At 49.3% G+C, this 16,700-nt stretch overlaps 1 protein-coding gene across 5 annotated transcripts in view; it reads left to right on the top strand.

Moving 5' to 3' along the window:
* OSBP2 (oxysterol binding protein 2) overlaps window positions 1–16,700 on the top strand; it is a 160,212-nt gene that overhangs the window by 44,323 nt on the left and 99,189 nt on the right. The window lies entirely within an intron of this gene.

Below are 16,700 nucleotides of genomic sequence, written 5' to 3'. Positions count from 1 at the left end.
CAATGGTTTCAAAGCATATGCAGTGAAGTCTGCCCTTGACTCTTATCCCCAGCTACCCACCCTGTTCTCCCACCCAGGGGCAACCAGAGCTACCAGTATCTTATGTGTTTACATGTGTATTCAAATAAGTACTTATAGGAAATTCAGTCTCCCACCTTGCTTTTTTTCCATTTGGCAATAGTATATCTTGGAATTTTTTCCTATAAATACATAAAAAGCTTCCTCCTTGTTTTTACAACAGTACAGTACTTCATTGTAGGAAAGTACCCTAGTTTATGTAACCTATAGCCTGCTGATGAACATTTAGGTTGTTTTTTTAATTTGCTATGACCTGCCACGCTGTAGTGAGTAACCTTGCATTTCATTTCAGGTGTGTACAAGAATAAATGAAACGTACGTCCCAGGAAGGGGGGTTGCTTTGTCGGTGGGACTGTGCATTTGTAATTCTGAGATACTGTCACTCTGCCTCCCACCTGGGTCGTACCAGTAGATGCCTGTGGCCCTGTGTAAGAATGCTGGCCTCCTTAGAGCCTTGCCCGCCCAGAGCAATAGCAGGTTTCTGATGGGTGAAAACTGGGTCCACACATATGGAGGGGAGGACTGGGAAGCTGTGATCCTTTTGAAGTTATAAGCACAAGGTGTGTGTTTATTATAGACCTGTGTGGTTTTTTTTTTAATATAAATTTATTTATTTATTTTAGGCTGTGTTAGGTCTTCATTGCACGTGGACTTTCTCTAGTTGCGGTGAGCGGGGGCTACTCTTTGTTGCAGTGTACGGGCTTCTCATTGTGGTGGATTCTCTCGTTGTGGAGCACGGGCTCTAGGCGCGTGGGCTTCAGTAGTTGCGGCACAGGGGATCAGTAGTTGTGGCACACGGGCTCTAGAGCACAGGCTCAGTAGTTGTGGCGCATGGGCTTAGTTGCTCCGCAGCATGTGGGATCTTCCCGGACCAGGGCTCAAACCCATATCCCCTGCATTGGCAGGTGGATTCTCAACCACTGTGCCACCAGGGAATCCTAGACCTGTGTGTTTTTTAAAGAGGCAGGGCCCCAGGTGAGAAGGAGTCACAGCCCCTGTTCTCCAGGATTGTCTCCAAGGCTGGTCCGGGAGATAGTGAGTCCTGTGGAAGGAGCTCTAGCACAAAGCAGGCGGAGGGGCTAGTGACATCAGTCATTGTGCCCCATACTCAGTCTCCCTGCATTGGGGTCTCTCCCCCAGCACTGGCTTCTCAGTGCACATGGAAGGTCATTGACTATCAGTCTGACCTTCTCTTTTAGTCTCACCCATTTGGATCATGGGTCCCTCCATGATGACTCTTTTTCTTGGGGTCAGCACTCTGTGGCTTGGGTGTGTCAGCAGTGATGCTGAGCTTGGCCAGGGGTCCCCAGGGTACCACTCCATTTCCCAGTGAAGGAGGGTGTTTGGGGGCATCTCAGGTATGGGCTGCATTGAGACCCCCAGCAGGACCTGTGGTCTCAGTTTGGATGCTTGTAGCAAATGATGTAGCTGGTGTTGTGGCTGGGGTCGGGACAACCCCATTGGCCAAGTGCAGGGACATTGCTGGTTGTGGAAGAACTAGCTTCCTCTTAGTAGCTTCTAAGTAAAATCAATCAATCAATCAGTCATTGCCTCATTTTTAGGAACTTCTTGAAAATAATGTAGCAGGTAGCACCTACTGGATTCATCATTCTGGAACAATTTTCCTGGGACAGCCAGCAGCAGGGGTTTCTTTTGCAGCTGGTACGGAAGTACTGTTAACTCAGCTGACAGTGCTAGGGATTGCTAGCCTGCACTTCCTCTAGGAGAGTCTGGAACCCCTGAGGGAGCAGCCTCAGGCGCACATTCCTTCATTTCATGTCCTTTAGGCATGGTCAGAGGCTGGAGATGCACCACATGTCTTGTGTTCCCAAGAGGTTAGCCTTCTGGGTAAGGTCACAGGACAGACATTCAGGTACAACTCAAAGTAACACATGCTACGTGTCAGTGAGACATGGTAGGATTCCTCTCCTTTTGGTGTCTTGAAGCACAAATAATTTCACTGAAGAGAAGACACAGATGGCAAATAAGCACATGAAAAGGTGTTCATTATCATTAGCTGTTAGAGAAATACAAATTAAGATCACTGTGAGATATCACTACACATTATTAGAACAGCTAAAATAAAAAATAGCGATAATACTAAATGCTGGTGAGGATCCATCATAAGTTACTGGTGGGAATGTAAAATGGTACAGCCACTCTGGAAAACATTTTGGCAGTTTCTTAAAAAACTAAACATGCAATTACTATATGACCCAGGAACTACACCCTTGCATATTTATCCTAGAGAAATGGAAACTTATGTTCACGCAAAAACCTGTACACAAATGTTCATAGCAGAATTATTTTTTAATTAATTAATTAATTATTGTCTGTGTTGGGTCTTCGTTGCTGTGCTCAGGCTTTCTTTAGTTGCGGCGAGCGGGGGCTACTTTTCGTTGCGGTGCGCAGACTTCTCATTGCGGTGGCTTCTCTTGTTGCAGAGCAAGGGCTCTAGGCGCTCGGGCTTCAGTAGTTGTGGCACGTGGGCTCAGTAGTTGTGGTGCATGGGCTTAGTTGCTCCTTGGCATGTGGGATCTTCCTGGACCAGGGATTGAACCTGTGTCCCCTGCACTGGCAGGCAGACTCTTAAGCACTGTGCCACCAGGGAAGTCCCATAGCAGCATTATTTTTAATAGCAAAGTACTGGGAACTTCTCAGATGTCCTTCAGTGGATTGAACAAACCCTGGTACATCCATTGAGTGGAACACTATTTGGCAGTCACAATGAATGAACTATTGATGTGTACAATAACTTGGATGGATCTCAGAGGCATTATGCTGAGTGAAAGAAGCCATTCTCAAAAAGTTGTATGATTCCATTTATATGACACTCTAGAAGAGGCAGAAACTAGAGATGTAGAGCAGGTCAGTGGTTGCCAAGGGTGAGGGGTGAAGGGAGGGAGTGATACAAAGTTGTAGTAGGAGGAAGTGTTTTGGGGGTGATGGAATTGTTCTGTGTCCTATGGTGAAGCTGTGTCATGAGTCTATACATGCGTTAAAATGCATAGAACTGGCGAATTCCCTGGCGGTCCAGTGGTTTGTACTCGGTGCTTTCACTGCCCTGGCCTGAGTTCAATCCCTGGTCGGAAAACTAAGATCCCACAAGATGAGAAAAAAAAAAAAAGCATAGAACTGTGCAGCAACAAAAAAATTGCTGTGTGTTCATTTGAAAATAAAATGCAGTTTTGACTTCTGTCCCTTCTTGGTTCTCCCCGCCCTACAGACCTGTCCAGCTTTCCCTCTCCTCATTGGCACACCGTCTTGCTGCCAGGCCGGCTTGCAAGCTGAGCCTCCTGCTTACAAACCCTCTTCGTTAGCACCCAGCCCCTTCCCACACCCTGCTTCCCCTTAGGTCTGCTTCCCCTTCAAGGAGAGGCCATTCTGGAAACCCTCCCTGAGCTGGCCCCCTGCCTGGGCTAGATGCTTGCTCTCTGCCACTGGGCTCAGCCCCTCATGCGTATGCACAGTGGTGTGCTGGTTAGTGTGAGCATGAGTTCCCGGAGCCTCAGATTCCCTGTCGGTCAGTCCACCAGAGGCTTTGACTGTGTGCCTCCCAATGTCCTTCCAATTCAAAGATTTCTAAGTCAGTGGGAGCCACCTTTCCTGGGTTCAAACCACGGCTTAGTAACTGTGTGACCTTGGGTGAGGTGCTTGCTGTCTGTTGCCTCTTTCTCTCCTCTGTAAAGCAGGCTTAATCATAGAACCACCCCTTAGAGGTGCTGTGAGGACTATCTTAGTGCATGAAACGAACTTAGCACATGGCTTGTCAAATGCTCAAGAAAAGTGAGCGGTAGTTATTGATAATAGTCACCTTGGCAGCTTTAAAATAATACAGGTTCCCAGGTCCCCCTGCAGGGATAAATCTGAATGAATGAGAGCATTGGGGGGGTGGTGGGGGGCGGGCACCTGCATTAAAAAAAAAATCTTCCTGGATAGGATTGCCAGATTTAGCAAATAAAAGGTCAGGTCACCAACTTTCATTTGCACTTCAAACATACACAGATGTTTTAGTGTAAATGTGTCCCATGCTATAGTTGGGACATACTTACACTGAAATTTGTTTATTGTAATTCAGTGTAAAGGGTGTCCTACATTTCATCTACCTGCATTTAGCCGCATCCTGGGGGACTTTGATGCTCAGCCCACTTGGGTGGGTGTGGTCCAAAGTGGAACTTCTCAGTCAGAAAATAGAGAGTATCCTTTCACTTGACACAGGGGGGAGCTAGAGGGTAGTTTGTTTGCTTTCCTTGCTCCTAAATGAGTGAGTAAGGAAGCACCAGAAGTTCAGCTGGCTTGCAAGCTACCTCTCAGAATCATTTTCATATCTTCAGGTCCGCCTCCCAGTGGGGGCTCCAGGAGGCTGTGAGCAGTGAACCCAGAGCCGGACACCTCTCTCTCTTGGGCCTTACCTCCAGGGGGGCTAATCCAGCTCCTCAGGGGCTCTCTCTCTCTCCTGCCCTGCTCCCCCAGGGTGACCTGCCCCCACCTTGAGGTCATAGCCCTATTCTGATATCACAGCCCAGCACTTGGAATTATCCCAGGCAGCCCAGATTCTGCCCTTAGGGCAACCAAGGCGGCGTTTGAGCAGGGGGTGAGGGGGCCGTTTGTGGCTGGTGGCCCTAGGGGCTGACCCTAAAGACCATCTGGGCACCCTGCCATCCTATTGCTTCAAGATGAAAATCCTCTAAAAGTTAGGACTTGGAAGGCTTTCCTGCTGTCCCTATTGGCCATGGTCCCCCAAGGTAGAAATAAGTCCCTGGGGAGTAGTGGGGGGTAATCTGGCTCTGGATCAGCTCCTGGAAAACCTGCTGCCTTTGTGCCTCAGCAGGCAAGTGGCCTGGAGAAATGGTGGTCTTGCCTTGGTCCACTCAGCACTCTTCCCATTCGAAGGAATGGCTTCCTAAACTGGGGGTTTCTGACTTGTTGGGGAGAACTGTTCCTTAGTGCTCAGAAAATCCCTGCAAGCACTGAGCCATGGCTTCTCCTGTGGTCACCCCCAGAGGCTGGGTGGGGACAGGGGTGTGCTTGTCTCAGGACAAAGGGAAAACATAGCCACATTCAAGCTATTAACCCTTGGACCCCTTAGTCCCAAGGAGGAGGAACCCCATCCACTTAGCTGGTCAGAAGGTGTAATGAGGTCTCTTGTAAGCTCATTAAGTTAGTAAAATATTGAGTGGCATGGATTAAACAACACACACAAACCCTGGAAAACTTCTCTCTAACTTTGGTGGGCACAAAGGCTGCTGGGGTGACTGCATTAAAATTCTTAGGGGAGGACCACCAAGATTCTGATGAGATGATCAGATGGTGCCCATTAAAAATGGTCCCGGGCTTCCCTGGTGGTGCAGTGGTTGAGAGTCCGCCTGCCGATGCAGGGGACGCGGGTTCGTGCCCCGGTCCGGGAAGATCCCACATGCCGCGGAGCAGCTGGGCCCGTGAGCCATGGCTGCTGAGGCTGCGCGTCCGGAGCCTGTGCTCCGCAACGGGAGAGGCCACAACAGTGAGAGGCCCGCGTACCGCAAAAAAAAAAAAAAAAGTCCCCATTTTTAATATGCATTCCATGCAGCGCTCCTGCTGGCCCCCCATGGATCTCATTTTGAGAAACATGGTCTGCTCAGACTCCTGGATGGCTTGCTGCAGCTGCCTTGCTTCCCCCATTTCCAAATTCTGTGTTTTCCATGGAATGGGTTTAAAAAATTTTTTTTATTGAAATATAGTTGACATTTACAATGTTGTTTTAGTTGGAATGGGGGTTTAATTCTGTTTTACTACCATGTATTTTTTTGGCTGCTTTGGGTCTTCGTTGCTGCACGTGGGCTTTTTCTCTAGTTGCGGCAAGCGGGAGCTACGCTTTGTTACAATGCGTGAGCTTCTCATTGTGGTGGCTTCTCTTGTTGCGGAGCACGGGCTCTAGGCACGTAGGCTTCAGTAGTTGTGGCTCACGGGGTCTAGAGCACAGGCTCAGTAGTTGTGGCACATGGGCTTAGTTGCTCCCTGGCATGTGGGATCTTCCCAGACCAGGGATCGAACCCGTGTCCCCTGCATTGGCAGGCGGATTCTTAACCACTGCGCCACCAAGGAAGTCCCTACAACATATTTTTTTTAAATTCACTGGAACCACAGAGACAAAAGGGATGGTGTGGGGCGTTCACCAGGTGCACTTGTATCCGAATTCTTGTCCCCTTTCTTCTAGGTATAGGTGCAGCCTTTTTCTCCACCTAAGAAGAGGGATTAATGTCCGTATTGGGAGTGCTATACCCTTCACTCATCAGAGACTCTCTCTTCATCGTCCTCACCTTGACTGAGAGAGTGGGACAGTGGGTGTGAACTGTTGGTCATTGAAACTGATAGTGGTGAAGGGTGTTGCTGACCAGAGGGGTTGGCTTTTGTTTCTGTGGTGGCCCCGGGATGAACGTTTAACGGTACCCCAGGAGGAGAGCCATTGCTCTTTGATGGGTCAGCAGCTCAAGGTGGGAATTCCCTGCTTGCTTTGGCTGTGAATTCGGGGCTCCAAGAGCATGAATGCCACACAGCCCTCTGAACAGATAAACAGATCTATGTCTAGTTTGGAGGGGAAGTCGGTTTCTGGTTTTGAGTCCTTTGGATTAGGCAGTGTCCAGCCTTCAGGTGTTCAGGCCTAGAGCCCCTTGTGATCTCAGCACTTCCCTCCAAGCTTCTGGCCCAGGTGGGAGGCATGACGTGTCCTGGCCCTTGGTCCTTGGCTCTCAGGTTGCAGGACAGAGGGGTTGACCTCACCCTACCCCTCCAAAACATGGATGGGTCAGCCTCCCTTCCCCTCAGACTCTCCTCTGCCTTGACTCACACCTGGGCCACCTCATCCAGACCAAGGGAGGAATGAGGGGCAGTTAAGATTTCCCCTCAGCGATGCCAGGACAGGGAGCTGAGCTCACTCCATTCCACGTGCCCACCCTGGTGTTTGGAGAGAGAAAAACCTGTGCCCAATTTGAGAAATGAGGCCTTGAGGATTTTGTCAAAATAGAGGACCAGCCTCTGCATCCCGAGAGCTTGTTGCACGCAGGCCAGTGGCTTTTACTTTGCAGCTTCAGCAGCACCTTGTGTGGAGTTGTTGCTCACTAAATGTGTCAGTTGAAAGAGGTCCAGGTAAAATCCTCACGTAGGACAGTTGGACTCAGGGATGCTGCAGAACCCCAAGGATGGGATTTTTTTAAAATCCTTTTGTTGTTATGGAAAATTTATGACATAAACAGAAGCGGACAGAAGTCTCAGGAGCCGGCACATACTTGTCACCAGCTATCAACTCAGTCTTGTTTCTGTGCCTCTACCCTCTTCCCTAATCCTGTGTCATTTTGAATATTCGTCAATATTTCAGGATGCATCTTTAAAAGATGATTCCTTTTTTAAACATTTAATATTTAGTTCAAGGTACTGTTATCACATCTGCAAAATTAACAGTGCAGTGGACTGAAGTTTGTTTAAAGGAAACTTTACTCTCCCTGGTGACTTCGAGGGTGTGAGGGAACTAGAAAAGGGGGTGCAGTGCCTGAGAAAGGGGGACACACATGTGCTTCCAGTAGAGAAGACTGGGCTTTATTCAGAGTCTGAAGGAACCCAGGGGAAAGTTAGTGTCCCTCAGCTGGGAGAGAATTTTGGCCCTTCCTGAAGAAGTGGGGCTTGGCACAGAGCAGGAGGTCCTGGAAGGCTGGAGACCTCTGATGGCTCGGCCTTGCCAGGGAGCCTGCAGGGTGGGGTGGGGGGGTATGAGTTGGAGTCAATTTTTAAGAGTCCACATTAGCAAAGGCAAGAGCCACCAGAAAGGAACTTAGCAAAAGGATGGTATTTTGTTGTGCAAGAGGTGTTGACAGTTTGGACTTAGATGTGATCCTGTGACCCATACAGATGGCAGAGGCTACCCCTGAGGGACTCGTGTAAATTGGTGCTAGTTGAAGAGGCTCAGGGTAACTGGGTCACTAGCGAGTTCAAATGTATGTGCACAGTTCGAGCAGACTGATGCTCAGTTCTCAGAGAAACTGAGTTGGATTTTTGCAGCAAGGGCAGTGTTTGTTCTGACCTCACCTCTTCCCACAGGGCCCTCTGCCAGCCATCCCAGAGGTGGCCCCCCTATTTCAGTAGAAAAATAAGCATTCTGAAATGTTTGTATTGGAGGTGGTCTTCATAAGAGGATTAGTAGGTCAGAGTCATTTGACCAAAAACGTAGATAAAAAAGTCACTTGTCTACATTTGGTACATTCTTACCATTAAGATGCTTTAAGCAAGAGGGAGGAGATATGGGGATATATGTATATGTATAGCTGATTCACTTTGTTATAAAGCAGAAACTAACATACCATTGTAAAGGAATTATACTCCAATAAAGATGTTAAAAAAAAATGCTTTAAGCATCATTTTCCTGCCAGGGCAATTACCCTGCTTCCTTTGTAACTAACCTTTGTAACTATAGCACTTACCTTTGTAATTACCAGATTTAGAAGGCTTATGCTTTGTTGCCATTTAGATGTTAACCTGCTCGCGGATCTGTGGGCATGAGTGCCAAGCATCTGATGCAGGTGGGGCTGGCAGCTCATTGTGTCACTGGTTCCAAAATACAGCATGTGTCCTGAACCCAAGGTGAGCAGGGCTAGAATATCTTCCTGGGATCCTCCTGCACTTAACTTAGCCAGCTTGAGCTTTGATTTGGAGGTAAACTTTGAAAGGGCAAGGCTAGGTATTCTGGGCTGTGGAACTGGAAGGTGGGGCTCTGTTCCCCTCCCCCCCACAACCCTGCCGCCCTGGGCAGTTGCTGAATCTCATCTGCATGATGGTGTGAAGGGGCGTGGCTTAATAAAAGCAGTGCAAAATTTGGGATCCTGGCTTTCCTTTGAGTCATTGTGTAACTTTTTAAAACAATGTTTTTATTGAAGTATAGTTGATTTACAATGTTGTGTTAGTTTCAGGTGTACAGCAAAGTGATTCAGTTATATATATGTATCTATCTATATATATCTGTATATATCTAGACATATATGTTCTATTTCAGATTCTTTTCCATTATATATTATTACAAGATATTGAATGTAGTTCCCTGTCCTGTACAGTAGGCCCTTATTATTTATTTTATATATAGTAGTGTGTATCTGCTAATCCCAAACTCCTAATTTATCCCTCTCCCCCCCATTTGCCCTTTGGTAACCATAATATTGTTTTCTATGTCTGTTTCTGTTTTGTAAATAAATTCATTTATATCTTTTTTTTAGATTACACAAATAAGTGATATCATATGATATTTGTCTTTTTCCATCTGACTTACTTCACTTAGTGTGATAATCTCTAGGTCCATGCATGTTGCTGCAAATGGCATTATTTCACTTCTTCATGGCTGAGTAATATTCCATTGCATATGTATTCCACATCTTCTTTATCCATTCCTCTGTCAGTGGACACTTAGGTTGCTTCCATATCTTGGCTATTGTAAATAGTGCTGCTGTGAACATTGGGGTGCATGCATCTTTTTGAATTAGAGTTTTTGTCTTTTCCATTGTGTGACTTCGGACGAGGCCCTCAACCGCTCTAAGCCTTAATTTTTTTGCTCCTCAAAGGGAGGAATAATGCCTATGTCCTGAGATGGTGGTGAGGGTAAATAATAACAGCAACAACAACAATAATAAAAAAACCTCAGACCCTGTCCCCACCCCCCACCCACACCTGAAGGGACCAGGGCAGGGCTGGCTATCTGCTCCAAGCTGCCCTGGGAGAGGGACTGTGTGGCACAGCTGAGCAATACCAGTCGTTATTACCACCCACCAACTCTGGCTCTTCAGCTGGCTCCTTAGTCCAGTACTGGTCCGTGGCCTGTTAGGAACCGGGCGGTGAGCGGCGGGTGGGTGAGCGAGAGAAGCTTCATCTGTATTTATAGGGCTCCCCATCGCTCGCATTACTGCCTGAGCTCTGCCTCCTGTCAGATCAGCGGTGGCATTAGATTCTAATAGGAGCGCAAACCCTACTGTGAACTACGCATGCGGGGGATCTAGCTTGCGTGCTCCTTGTGAGAATCTAATGCCTGATGACCTGAGGTGGAGCTGAGGCGGTGATGCTAGCGCTGGGGAGTGGCTGCAGATACAGATTATCATTAGCAGAGAGGTTTCACTGCACAGAGACCATAATAAATCAACTGCTTGCAGACTCGTCTCAAAACCCTATCAGTGAGTGGCAAGTGAAAACAAGCTCAGGGGTCCTACTGATTCTGCATTATGGTGAGTTGTATGATTATTTCATTATATATTACAATGTAATAATAATAGAAATAAAGTGCACAATAAATGTAATGCGCTTGAATCATCCCGAAACCATCCCCCCACCCCCACCCCGGCCCGTGGAAATATTGTCTTCCATGAAACCGGTCCCTGGTGCCAAAAAGGTTGGGGACTGCTGACTTAGTTGACAGTAGGTCTGCCTGCAGTGGTATCATGCCTGTGGGGATGTCTCCTCACTGCACTGGAAACGCCTTTATAGACAGGGACCTGTTTTCTAATTCTTTTTTTTTTCATGGTCTTCTATTCAGGGTCAGTTGGTGGCAGGGAACAAAAACCCACTCAGAGTGTCCTCAGTAAAAGTAGAGCTTATGCAGCACCCTACAGGGACTCTCCCATGTCCCCTCTGTTACCTTTCCTTCTATGGACTGGCTTCTTTGTTCCTCTATATCTTCGTTCTCCCAGGAGAACTGGGCTGTCCAGCAGCAGTCACTGTAGTTATCCCTCCTCTGACCTGCCCTGGCTGAGCTCGGCCTCGTGGCTGCTGTCTCTGTGCCCCAGATTCAAATTCTTGGGCAAGGGAACCCGGAGCGGCTTGGAGCAGGTCTCCAGCCCTGCTCACATCAGGTGCAGCTTGGGGTGGGGGTCATGGTCACACCTGAGGGGCGACCTGAACATGTTTAATGAGGGAGTGTGAAATCCTGCCCACTCTTCTGGGTCTCCCTGAGATGTGACCTCTTCTCTGAGCACCTCTAACCTCCGTGGAGTGGTCCCTCACTGCCACCCCCAGGAGTTGGCTCAGGAAAGAGAAGGTGAGGGCAAGCAGCAGCTGGATGGGCTGTTCGTGCTCCGCATGCTCTGTGGCTGCTCTCTCCTGTGCCCAGCCCAGGCCAGGGAGCTGTGGAGAGCCAGGACCCAGCTCTGAGGGAGGCGAGGTGGGCAGGCTGGTGTAACAACCACAGATTGTGGAAGGGAATCCTTGGGGGATAAGACACGTCCCCTGGAGGCAGGGGCAGGAAGCACAGAAGCTTCAGAGGCCCCTCACAGGTAGGTGGGGTTGCCAGGGAGGCCCTGTGAGCATAGGAAGAGCTGGGCCCAATGGAGGCTGGTGCCCCGTCCACACACAGCACACCGGGCACAGAGCACCAGCGACGCAGGGCCTTGATGTGATGCCTGCACCTGGGGCCAGGCGAGCTGCCACCCTGCTCAGGAGAGGGTGCCGGTGGGTGGCGCTCCGGGCTGGCCTCCTCCCACCGTGTCTGCCCCAGTAGCTTTCCTTGTCCTGTGTCTGCTGGTCTCTTTCAAATAGGTTTGTAGAGAAACCTGTACAAAAGGTTTGAAAACCATTGGTGCAGAGCTTTCACCTGAGATCGGAATTGGCTTTGAAATGGAGGCTGACCTGAGGGTGGCAAGGGCTCGGGCCAAGGCAAGGGTCAGGGCCTGGCCCTTTTTACCATCTCCCCCCTCCCCCACCCCCAGCTCCAGACACACACACAAAAGGAAGCCAGTGGGGACAGCTCGCTGGAAGGCTTCCCAGACTCAGCCTGGGTTTGCACTTGACCGTGTTTAGCTGGCATTGCTCTCCAGGGGCCGCCACATCTTGGGTCCCTTCTCCTCCCACAGAAAGGACTGAGGCTGTGCCCGTGCACAGGCCCTCTGCGCCTGGAGGCAGAAGGAATATTCCGTCCAGTCCCCACGTGTTTGGTGTGCACAGACCATACACTTGTGAGCCACCTCAGTCCAGGTGAGAGTGGGTTAGAGCAAAGCTGGGCCAGCATGTAGCCACATGCCGAGAGAGCTGGACCCAATGCAGCCACCCAGGCAGGAGTCGGCCTTGGACACCTCCCTCTAGAGCAGGAGGAAATGCTTGTAATGGGTTGGTGCGGGACCAGGGCGGAGACTGCAAGCTGGGCTTCCAGTGGGCGAGTTCTGGTTTTAGATGAAAGTGGTGGGTTTTTCTCTCCCACTGGCACCCACCTTACATATTTCTTTTCTCTGGAAGACAGTTGGAAACACTGGGTTGCTCGGAGATGAGGTAGCTTCTCTTGAGGAATGGAATTTCCATTTTAATGAGGCTCCTGAGTCAGGGCCTTCTGCCTGCCTGGGGCGAAGTGCCACTACTGTGAGCCCATCTTTCCTCATGTCCATTAAAGCACCAGGAGTGGGGAGGTTGCACTGGCCCACGGGACGTCTTGTCACTGATGAGGCAGCTGTGTTCGCAGAGAACTCTTCTTCATAGACGTTTTGTGAACGCAGCCAGAAGTGTCACCTTCAGGACTTGGCCACAGAAACCCTCGATCCCAGAAGTCCCAGAGGCAGCCCTGCCGGCTCCGGGCACACCTGTGACCAGTTAGGCCTGGCTTTGAGGCCGTTGTGAGGTCTGGCTCTCCCTCTCTTCCGCTGAGTGACGTCCTCTCTGGACTCACGTTCCTCTCTGCAGAGGGGAAACGACAAGAGCCCCTGGGCAGGTGGACAGCGGCATGAGCTCTGTGCACTGTGGTGTCTCTCACACTCGATGGCTGTTCTTATGTCATGAAGCCTTTTCTCCAGGACCCCCTCCTGACTCCCCAGCCCAGGTCTGCTTCCCACCCGCCGTGGGTGCCCTCCTGGCCCCTGGTGCCTCTCCTTTGAGCATTCACCATCGTGTCGGTATTATTCATGGTGCTCTCATCTGTTTAACGTCTGACTTCCCTGGTCATCCCACCGCCCAGGCCGGGCTCATCTCAGAGTAGGCACACAGAACTGTTGGGTGGATGAAGGAAGGGATGGAGGGAGGGAGGGAGGGAGAATGAGTGAGAGAATGAGTGTGAGGAGTGGGTGCCTGGTGCTTTGGCCAGGCCTGGTGGCTCCTTTGGTCCGTATGCTCTGGGTGCAGGTAAATTGTGGGGGTCCTCGCAGAGCCAAGTTTGGAGAGCGTCCTTCCAAAGGGCATTACCAGGAGCGTGAGAGGTCAGGAGGGACTATGTGTGACTCCAGGCAGCTCAGCCGGAGACACCACCGCGGGAGCAGCTGTGTCCTTCGCAGTGGGCTGTCCAGCAGCAGTCACTGTAGTTATCCCTCCTCTGGCTGATATTCACGTGATCTGAGTGGCGGCTGGAGACGTTTGGCTGTGTGTGATAATGCAGGGGTCTGAGTTGCACCTGTGCAAGGTCATGTGTAGTGGTCTTCGTCTCCCGAGTGGAGGGCCAGCCCCAGGCCCCAGCGCCTGGGTCCTGACCCCCAACAAAGGGTGGCTCCTGGGAGAAGGAAGGGTCCCCTTGGGCTGGTCCTGCCTTGGCTGCTCAGATGTGTGATGTAGGCAGCCCCCTGGCTTTCACTTCCTCGTCTGTGAAGTAGGGACGGTCCCAGTCCTGGCCCAGGTGACTTCACAGGGTGGCTGAGAGAGGCCGGATGAACATGTGCAGGAGAAAGAGTTGCAGGGGTCATTGTTGGGGTTGTCATCATTGACAGGGGTGTCCAGGTGGGCCCTCCTCAGCCCCCCCATGGGGAGATGTACACTGCAGAGGGCGTTGCCACTGAGCAAGTACCCAGGTGTCAAGCTAGCCAGGTGGCTTTTGTTAGGAATCTGCCATTTTCCAGGACCATTCTGTGAGAATGCAGGAGGTAAAAAGGGTGTTCTTAAACATTTCTGCCTTTTAAGAAAAAAATCTTTATTGTTTTGTAAAAAGACTGAATGAAAAAAGAAAACTGCAAATCATACTGGAAAATGGACCAAAGGGAGAAAAATCTCAAATCTACTAACCTAGAAATGATCATTGTTAAACCTTTGCTGAACAGCATTCCAAACATTTCTTTATGGGTATATGCATTTGGATCTAGATATGTAATTTCACACCACTGGGAAAAGTCCCAATATGCAGTTTTGTAACTGGCTCATTAAATTCAACATGTTGTGGGCATTCCATGCAATAAATATGCATCTGTGGCATCACTTTTTATTATGGAAACTTTCTAATGAGCTATATACATGTATATATAACATACTTGTACACATGTAGAGTCCCATGTTCTTATCACTTGCCTTTCAACAATTATCAATCTATGGCCAATCTTATTTCATCACACTCCGTCATCTGGTTCCCCCATTATTATTTTTTTATTGTGGCAAATACACATAACATAAATTCACCATTAGTGACATTTAGCACATTCATAATGTTGTGCAACCATCACCTCTATCTAGTTCTAGAACATTTTCATCACACCAAAGGAAACCCCATGCCCATTAGCAGCCACTCCCTATTCCCCCCTTCCCTCTGCTCCTGGCGACCACTAATCTGCTTCCCTCTGCCATTATTTTAAACCAAACCCCATCTGCAAACATTTTATGTGTGTCTCTAAAAAACAAGGACTCTTTTTAAAGCATCAATTTGAGACCACTATCACACCTGAAATAATAATTCTTTAATGTTATCACCTGTTTGAATATCTAATTATAATGTCATTTTTAATGGTGCATGATATTCCATCAAATGGATATAGCATAATTTAATGAAACATTTTTTAGCCATTCAGGTTGCTTGCAGTGTTTCCCTATTATCTAGAAAAGCACTGGACAAGCATTTCTGTGCTCATTTTTTTCTTTCTTGTTCTTCTTCTCCTCTTCTCCCTTCTCCTCCTCCTCCTCCTTCCTCTTCTTCCTCTTCTTTTTTTTTTCTTTGCCCTGGTGTGATTATTTCCTAACAGTAAATTCTTAGAGAAAGGATTACTGGGTCAAGTGCATGCTTTCCATTTTGATGCTGTTGGCGGGTTATAAAGGTTGTTCCAGTTAACACTCCCTTAGCAGAAAATGCACGGTGTGGTTAAGGTACGCCCACAAATACTCTCCTGTGAGCCTTTGCCATAACTTATCCAGGAGTGCTGCTGCTCTTCCATTTGTGCAGAAATGCCCCCGTTGCATTGGGCTCAGGGTCTCCCAGATATGATCACAGCTCAAGGCCATCAACTGATAACCGAATGTGGGAGAAAAACGCCATGGCACCTACAGTGAGAGCCCACGTGGCCCTTCTCCTGAAGGAGGGCATGGAACTGTCAGGGAGAGTGATGACCGCGGCCTTATGAGCAGGAAGACAGAAGGCCCCGTCAGTGGAGCCAGGCTGGTTCTCAGACACACTCATCAGTCTGGAAACTGGGGAAGCTGTGGGAGGAGATCCATACTGTCTTTTGGAGGAGAGGGAGGAAGAGGGAACCGGTGAGAAAAATCATCCGCCGCTCTTACTTCAACTTGACTTTCTATGCTATTAAAACATTACAGTGATAGCAAAGGCAATTTAAGAGAAGAAATGAAAACATTGCCATGATCCAGCCATTGCCATTCCTTCCCCGCTCACACCGCACACACCCACACACAGCGGAGAGCCCACCTTCCGCTCGGCTTTACAGCATCAGTATTCTGGGCGAATGTTCTGCAGCCTCGCTTGTCATTTTTTATGCTTGGCTTCTGTTCTGTGGAGAGCCTGTGGCCCCAGTTTTCTTACCCTGTCGTCCTTTGGCTGGACGCTCAGGCAGCTTCCAGTTGTGGCCTGTTACAAATGTAATGCCCCATGGACCATGTCATGCATGTAGCTCCCTCTCTTCTCTAGTACCTTCCTAGGAAAAGTTGCATGGGGTAGGGGTGCGATGGTGTTGTGGCTCTTGATTCCACTCTCCTCTAGCCTCGTTGTTTCCAAGAAGGGGATGAGTGCCGGCCCCTCACCCAGAGGGCGCATGATCATAAAGCATAAGTCAAGTAGCAGTAGCACAGCATGTGTGTAATCTAGAAATAATTATTCATATACCGGGGGCGCATGATCAAACTTTTTCACATGGGGTGCATGATCATAGCCGCTTGGTGGTTTGGCTTGTGGGTTCTTTGAGGGCCAGCATGACCTTCTACTCACTCTCTGTGCCCGCCACCAGCACATCCCACAGACATTTGACAGATGCTTCCAAAAGGTGGTCCCAGCCAGCTCTGCCACCTTCCTGCCTCAGCCGCCTGGGCCTCCCTGCGCTTCCAGGGCTGCACTTGTTGCTGTGGGAGCTGGACAGATGTGACTCCAAGTAACGGGAACGCACATACTGCCCTTTCCTAGGAGAGCTGCGGAAAGACAGGCAGCACTTTTTTTAAAAAAGCATATCCAGTTTCCTTCCAGAATGAAGTAGCAATAGAGCCAAGGGGACAGAGGAGAGTTCAGTCTTGTGCTTGGGGGTTGGGGGCTCTAAGGCAGAAGGACCGTGGCCCCGTTGGTGGTCAGGTGCCCTGCCCTGGCCCCCCTGCGCAGTCCTGCCCTTTGCTTCTTATCCGCCTCGCGTTCCCGCCCAGCTCCTCTGTTACACAGAAACCAGCTCATCCCCACGCTTCAGATGTGCCTCTTGCTCTTCAGTATCCCTTGGCTCATGATTTTTCCTCTTACA

Source organism: Monodon monoceros, unplaced genomic scaffold (genome assembly GCF_005190385.1).
Source record: "Monodon monoceros isolate NGI ecotype Baffin Bay Population unplaced genomic scaffold, NGI_Narwhal_1 Super_Scaffold_1, whole genome shotgun sequence".
NCBI classification, from domain to species: domain Eukaryota; kingdom Metazoa; phylum Chordata; class Mammalia; order Artiodactyla; family Monodontidae; genus Monodon; species Monodon monoceros.
Note: the sequence above shows the minus strand (reverse complement) of the source record. Positions and strands in the feature narration are given on the sequence as shown.